The sequence below is a fragment of the Antedon mediterranea genome, chromosome 1 (genome assembly GCF_964355755.1).
Source record: "Antedon mediterranea chromosome 1, ecAntMedi1.1, whole genome shotgun sequence".
Classification (NCBI taxonomy): Eukaryota; Metazoa; Echinodermata; class Crinoidea; order Comatulida; family Antedonidae; genus Antedon; species Antedon mediterranea.
This window is the reverse complement of record NC_092670.1, coordinates 36510309-36518102: the sequence shown is the minus strand read 5'-3', so window position 1 is coordinate 36518102 and position 7794 is coordinate 36510309. Positions and strand designations below refer to the sequence as shown.

Here is a 7794-nt window from a genome sequence, read left to right as displayed (position 1 = left end):
AATTAACGACAAAGATGAAGAAACTGCAAAAGAAAAAAAGCACACTGCACATTCCATCTGTGAAATCTTTGTCATTCATTTGGCTTATAAGCTCTTGCCAAACCGTCTCTGTAAAGCTAAGTTTGAAGCCTCCTTACAACTATGATTTATCTTCATTCCAACCTTTGCAGAATTAGAGATTTTTGCAACATTTTATACAATTTGCCAAAATTTCAATTTCACATAAACAGTTGACTGATGACGTCAGACAGTTTAACCCAATAAAACCGATTAAATGGTTTCTTCAATTAAAATTCCGCCAACAATATACGGCGGAACAGCACTAGTCCTCAGTTGCACGCGCACCAGAGATCAAATATATATATATATATATATAAATCCAAAGGCAAATTACTGAAAAAAATGACAATGCTGTGGGTATCAGTGGCTGGATCTCAATGGAGATACAAAAATAAAAAGCGAAAAGCTAAATCAAAACGATAAATTAAACAGCCAGAAAAGTTAGCAGAGCTTTCGGGCAATACTAGCCCTGCAAGTGAAGGAATTTGGATAACGTCATAGTATAAAGCTGGCAAGTGCTGCAAAGAAGAGGCAAAGAACATTAATTCTAAACCGCCCGGTGATATACTGAAATTTAATTAATTATTTTGAAACGATAAAGATGAGGAAATCTGTGAGAATGAGAAAAAGTCGCCCCAACCGAGACTCGAACTCGGACCGCCTGCTTGATATGCAGATGTCCTAACCATGGTATTGTTCGAACTCGATTGGATAACGACAAATTGATACGTCCTCATCTTTCAGAATTTTTATTCACGAGGCGGGATCTCCGAAGAGATACTTTTATATATATAAACACAAGAGGCAAAGAACATTAATTCTAAACCGCCCGGTGATATACTGAAATTTTATTGAGGACTTATCATTTTGATCTCTGTTGCGCGTGCGTACAACTGAGGACTAGTGCTGTTCCGCCGTACCACGCCGAGAATGTTAAAGAGTCGTTATCCAATCGAGTTCGAACAATACCATGAAAGCCCCAGTGGTCTAATGGTTAGGACATCTGCATATCAAGCAGGCGGTCCGAGTTCGAGTCTCGGTTGGGGCGACTTTTTCTCATTCTCACAGATTTCCTCATCTTTATCGTTTTAAATTAAAAAATATATATATATATATATATATATGCTAACTTTTCTGGCTGTTTACTTTATCGTTTTGATTTAGCTTTTCGCTTTTTATTTTTGTATCTCCATTGAGATCCAGCCACTGATACCCACAGCATTGTCATTTTTTTCAGTAATTTGCCTTTGGATGGATATATATATATATATATATATATTGGTACTAAGGAAAAATTAAATTTCAGTAGGCCTATTCTAAACCCGAGTAATTAAAATTCTATGGACACTTAACGTACTAGAACCAGAACAATGATGTATTTGCTGAAATATTAGTTCTAATGATTGATAAAGGAGGAAATATCTTACGTGTACGTTTTGCACGACAGACCCGTTGCCCTGGGCCACGAAAGCCCATTCCCCTTGTACATTTGTCGATTTACGTTTTACGTGCCGATTCTCAATACTGTATTAAGATAACATTTATGTTTTTATTTTTTATTGTTACAAGATTAGTTTCTTCTTCTGTTGAAGTGGTTTTGATTCTACTACAGTAGTGGTGATCTTTCGACGACCAGAGTACCGTGGTTTCGCGTTTCTGCATAAATGCCATTCCTTTCCATGCTGATTGAACGACTCGGCTATTTCTAACATCGAAAATACCACCGTTATGATTGGCTCGTGCAATCTGTAAATACTGAATTTGTATTTTGCCGGGCCGATATATCACTTATTCAAACACATTAATGACCAAGACATGACTTAGATAACTCTCTAGTTGTAATAACTAACTCTATAAACTTAATCTCAAAAACTATAATGCAATAATAGAAAAAGTAAATAAACGTTACAATGCCTAAACGTACGAAATAAAACAATGTGAGTATACCCTGAGGCAACAATCTCACAACAATCATTAAAACAATAATTATGTAGTACAACATTTACAACAAACAAAAATATTTTATGACGATATCAACAATACGTTCTAAAAATAGATAATGCTTTGTTTAGATGTTTATTTTTAGTAAAACACTATTACCACCACTAAAAGTTTAATTTGCAAGCAGTATGTTACACTAATTAGTGACGTCAATAGCAGACAGATACAAAGTTTACGCGAGCGTGACACCGTGACGTCATTTCACTATCATAAATCTCATAAAAGAGAGCAAAACAAATAACAAGCGAAACGTCTAAACATAAATAATACGATTCTGGATTAGGTACGGCGTGACGTCAGAGTAATGTTAATGGCATACGCATACGTTTCTTTAAATATACTACTAATGTAGCGTAGTAGATCAAGAACTATTTATAAAGTGAGAAAACAAACGTAGAAGTTTAAATATAAATATATGTATTTGTAATCTGCTGTTAAACCTTAAATTCCTACTGGCTGAATGATTAGCTTGAGTCTTATGACGTTCGCGAGCCTTGCAAATATCCTTATTAATAGGCTACACAAGGTTAAAACGGTTTAAGACGTCTGGAAATAACGGTAATTTAACTAATGCTTTTCAACAAACATCGCGCGTTAAATTTACCAACGCCATTCATTCAGTACGCGACGGCACCCAGTATGGCACCGTAGGAGGTTGAATTTACTTAGGACCGACTTACCGCTAACCCAATGACATCATGACCAGTTAGAGTGCACAACAACTATAATTGTAATCGTACAACCCCGTAAATGTGAGTCCCGTGTTCATTCTGAACGTAGGGAAATGATCTGTTGGGAGCTCATTGTACTAAGCCTCGGCATTATGTGGTAGGGTGGCCAGTTCCTTTCAACAATACCTTTTTCTCTCTAGTATTTTCAACCATGAGGTACACAACATTTACATCTGAGTGAACTGGGAGTTGTCGTGAAGTGAACCCGGTCTCTCTGTTTGACATTCAAGTGTCCTAACCACTCGGCTACCCAACTCCGAAATTGTACAACCACAATTATCCAAATTCGCGTAGTCGCGGAAGCGCGCTATCACAATTTTGATTCGTTTGTGACCCTTTACATTTTGTACATCATATTGCATTATTCCATTTGGTGTAAAACGACGGGAAGTATATACATCATTGAAACCAAAAAGGGCTCTCGCGTCACGTCGTATCTTCTCGCTCGTAACGATGCTAGAGGATGCAATAGAATCAGCTGGTAGAGATATTTTTAAACTGTCGTTAAATCGTTAGCATAATCCGATATCTGAGGTTAAATCACCCGTATCTAAGCCAAAAATGACAATTCTAAATTACTAATGACGTCAGCTTTCACCAGAAGCTGTGTATAGGCCTACTATTTATACTTATCATAAATATTCATATAGGAAACAACCTATAATTTGCTTAACGATCGTTTAAACTTAGAAGACTCAAGCTTGCCTTCAGGTGGGCTTACTCGAAGATCGTACGTTGATTCTGAAAAAGAGGTATGATACTGTATTCAGCTGACATGAACTGAACTAAGTTCAGACGGAAAAAAGAAAAGGACCGAATACTGTAACTGTGACTGAAATTAAAATAAACAAGAAATATTTCTTATTTCTTTCTTACAAAAAACGCCGCTCGACTTTTTGACGTAACAGTTTTAATTATTGTTCTAATATTTTTCCAGGCGTTTAAATTTTTCTCTGAGAAAAAATGTGAGCAAGTATGTAAATATGAAACGCCATATGAGCCAAAATATTTATCTCTTACTAATAAAATGTCGAAACATGCAGTCTAGAAACTAAACTACTCAAATCCGGTGAGTATTTGTATTTGCAACCTCCAACACACAATTATTCACTATAGGTTTTTACTTAAAGCAGATAATACACACAAAAATGATAATTTGATGAAGATGAAGTAGCAATATATTCAATATTTTACAAACAGCCTATTTACTTCGTTGTACACCTCGAAGCGTGATCAATTATTTACTTAAAAGGCACATTACTGATATATTGAGGTGTGTATAATGGCAGGTATGGTTCACCCTCGGGTGAAACTAGCTCCGTTAAAACAAAAAAGATCAATGGATAGAATCTTATATGTATGTTAGATAATTACTAAAGTGGTTCTACTGCTTCTACTGCCTGTTGAGGGAAAATTACTGGATTCTACGTCATGCGCGCGCCGTCGAGAGAGAGAGAGAGAGAGAGAGATTTTTATGTTGATGCACAGAAATTCTGGTTTACACAAAGTTAAACAGAAACTAAGACTTATACTAATTTGAATGTTGAAATTAATAAAGAAATAGTTATCGATTCAGTGTGGTTTTTTTTCTTTATCGCAAATATTAATAAATTGCGATTGAATTTGGCATATTTTGGGTGCTAAGCCCCAACCACAATTTCTTTTTTCTGAGTTTGAGGCCTATGGCATCTCCACTTTGTTTCACCAAGGTTTATAATTTGTTTGCGACGATAACTTCAATGCGCGTGTGAGTTCAATAGTTGATGAGTACGATGTTGTATACGCGCACGCGGTAACTTATTGCCTTTTTCAATGCCGCTTGAAATAGGTACACGCGTCACATGTAAATACGATAGAACAATCCGATGTAAAGCTCTGTCTACATACACTTTATGTGACAAAAAAGTGTGATGTGCCCATCATGTCCATATATGGGCACATCACACTTTTTTCTCACATAAAGTTTGCTGTTTGTAGACTGATTTTAGTTTAGTTTTTTAAACCGCTTGAACTAATATGTGCAAGGCACTTGCTGCTGCCGATGCAAGGAAACAGATTCTTTGGTCTTTTTCCAGAGAGGTTAATATTTTCTATAGAAATTCTACAATTTTCTCTCTATTGAAAGGATGACACGAAAAGTATTCGCTTACGCCAAATAGATTCTAGATATATCGTTGAATCATCTACTTTCATGCATACTTGACACAAACAGGAAAAAACACGGTAATAACATGAGAATCATTAATGAAGAGTATATATTTCACGAAAGTTCGGTCAAAACGCGCGTAACACTTTCATAATACTGTATAAAGGCGCGCGACTGTATGATTTATTGTCTGCCGAAAAGTACAACACACATTTTTTGTTGTTATCGATATTACCATTTTGAAAATTATTAGAACAAAATTCATACAGAAATATTGAAGTTAACGGTGATGTTTTTGTCATATGGTAAATTTTGAAACGTGTAGCGCCGAAATGAGGTAATAAATTACCGTGACGTCATAACTGCAGGCGATAATATTAAACTGTTACAAGATACAAGATGTGTAGTGTCATGGCCTATTGCGTGCTCATAATTTGTCACGTCGTAAAAGCATAATACAGTTGAACATTCATACCCGGTTTATTATACTACTTTCCCACTTGACATCTTGTTCTAATTTTATCGATCTTTAAAACATGCTTTCTGCTGAATAAATAATATACGGATAAAATATATATATATATTTTTTATTTCGTCTGTAGGCATGTAGAGTAGGTCTACATCCTAGACTTTCCCAAGTCTGTATGTATTGTCTTAAGTAGTATACGTATGAAACGCAATATGTGCCAAAATATTTATCTTTTAATATTGTTTATACGTCCATACTATTAGGTCAAACCTCTGTCTGGAACCCAGACAAGTCTACCTACATCTACTAGTAATGCAATGTCTACACTATCAAACTAGTTTGAAAAAAATATAATGTGCCCAAATATGGTAGTACTGTAATATGCTTAAACTAGTGGTATGACATCATCATGTATGGGCACATCACATTTTTTGTCACTGCTCGTTGTAAATGCATACTCAGCGATTTTTTTTTTCAAGCCAAGAATGGTTACCAATTGAATTTGGACGATTTGTTTACATACTGGTTGTTGTATTGATCGTGGACAATACTCGCGTAAACGATCGATTAGCGGGCGCAGGTTAATATGATGTCACTATTTAAATCGTACCCGTATGTAATATTACAATGACGTGCTGGCAGGTCTACTTCTGATTGTTGATTCAACATAATTAGATGTACGTACTTGTAGTAGAAAATTACATTATCATTAATCAGTCTCTTGTTTGTTTTGATGCAATTTAACAATTTGAGTTAGTATATTGATGGACGTGACATTCTCTGGGATCACAATTATTGTTTAAATTGGCCATGGTCACTAAAGCTTGGTTCCCACTAGGACGCAACGAACGCAACCTACGCAACGTAAGAAAACTTTCTTCCAATTGTGTTTGCCCCCACCTGCGTGAAATCAAACCTGCAGTTTTTGCAGCACTGTTGCGTCGTCGGTTGAATCCCACTTGTGATTACATCACTTTGCGTCAATACGTCGCTGCATTGCGTTCTAGTGGGAACCACGCTTTAGTGACCATGGCCAATTTACACATACGACGAACGGTAACGGTAATAGGCCTTAAAGCTTGGTTCCCACTAGAACGTAACGCAAGGACGTAAACGCAACGCAGGCGTTTTAACCAATGACGAGCGAAGTTATAGACAGTTAGCCATCGCTTGTGATTGGTCAATTCACTTGCGTTGCGTTACGTCCTTGTGTTGCGTCGCTAGTGGGAACCACGCTTTAGAATATATGTTATTCCTTATGACCATATTTACACACAGCGCGGAGGGAACGGGCGAGTGGTTTCCGCTCTGCAGAGATTCACATTCTACGGTTTCCGCTTAGGCCCACACCGTTACCGTGTTGTACTCAAACTTGGTTCCAAACGCAAGTGATTTGACCAATCACAAGCGATGAAATATTCAAGCTGTCGCTTGTCATCGATAAACTCTCTTGCAGCAATTGCGTCTACGTTCTTGCATTGTGTCTACGTTTTTGCGTCTCTGTAGTGGGAACCAAGCTTTATGGTCGCTACGTGCGTCCAATTGGCAACTAAGCTTAGATCTTTTCAACGAGTAAAGTTGATTGAACTATCGTTCACATACGTTCCGAGATCTCGCGTACAAGCTTATTGATATTGACTGGAATTGAAAAGCACACAAAAACACGACCATTGTAAAAAAGGTTAATAAGTCTTGCTTTTGTTATAGTTGACAAATCGTGTCCATACGATATTATATCTTTATTTACATTATAGCAATTGATCGATTAAACACACGGAGAAAAAGTACATAGCATCGTTAGCGCATGCGCATGAGAAGGACCGCTGCAATAATGAATAACTGTACTTGATTTAACAAACGATTGTTTAGTTTAAAAACACATTAATCACCATTATTATTATAATCAGTAAGCTTCACTTTATACATATAATATATTGAATACATTTGGTTTCAATGCCATGAGAAGAAACTAATATGCAATGTATGATGTACATTTTTTAGTTTAAACTTATTAACACATAGGCCTATAAATAACTTACTGTTTATTTGTATTCATTTGTAGCATGTAGTATTAAAGATTAAAATTATTACAAGGATAAAGATTAATGATGTAACGAACTAGATGAATAATTTAAAGCGCTAATCAAAAATCCTTTACCAATCATTCACAATTGAGACATGTGAGTGATACGCGTGTAATGACCGAGCGACATACGAGAAAGAATTAATTATTTTGTGAAAATTAGGCATGAGCAATAACCGGAATTTTACTCGAAAAATACATGCGAGTGATACGCGTGTAATGCCCGAGCGACATACGAGAACCAATAACTTATTTTGTGAAAATTAGGCAGCAATAACCGGAATTTTACTCGAAAAATACATGC

General features: G+C 36.2%; 1 non-coding gene across 1 annotated transcript; it reads left to right on the top strand.

Moving 5' to 3' along the window:
- The first annotated feature begins 1036 nt into the window (after positions 1-1036).
- On the top strand, positions 1037-1108 carry Trnad-auc (transfer RNA aspartic acid (anticodon AUC)). The gene has a single exon. It is a non-coding gene; the product is annotated as a tRNA-Asp (tRNA).
- Positions 1109-7794: the final 6686 nt, after the last annotated feature.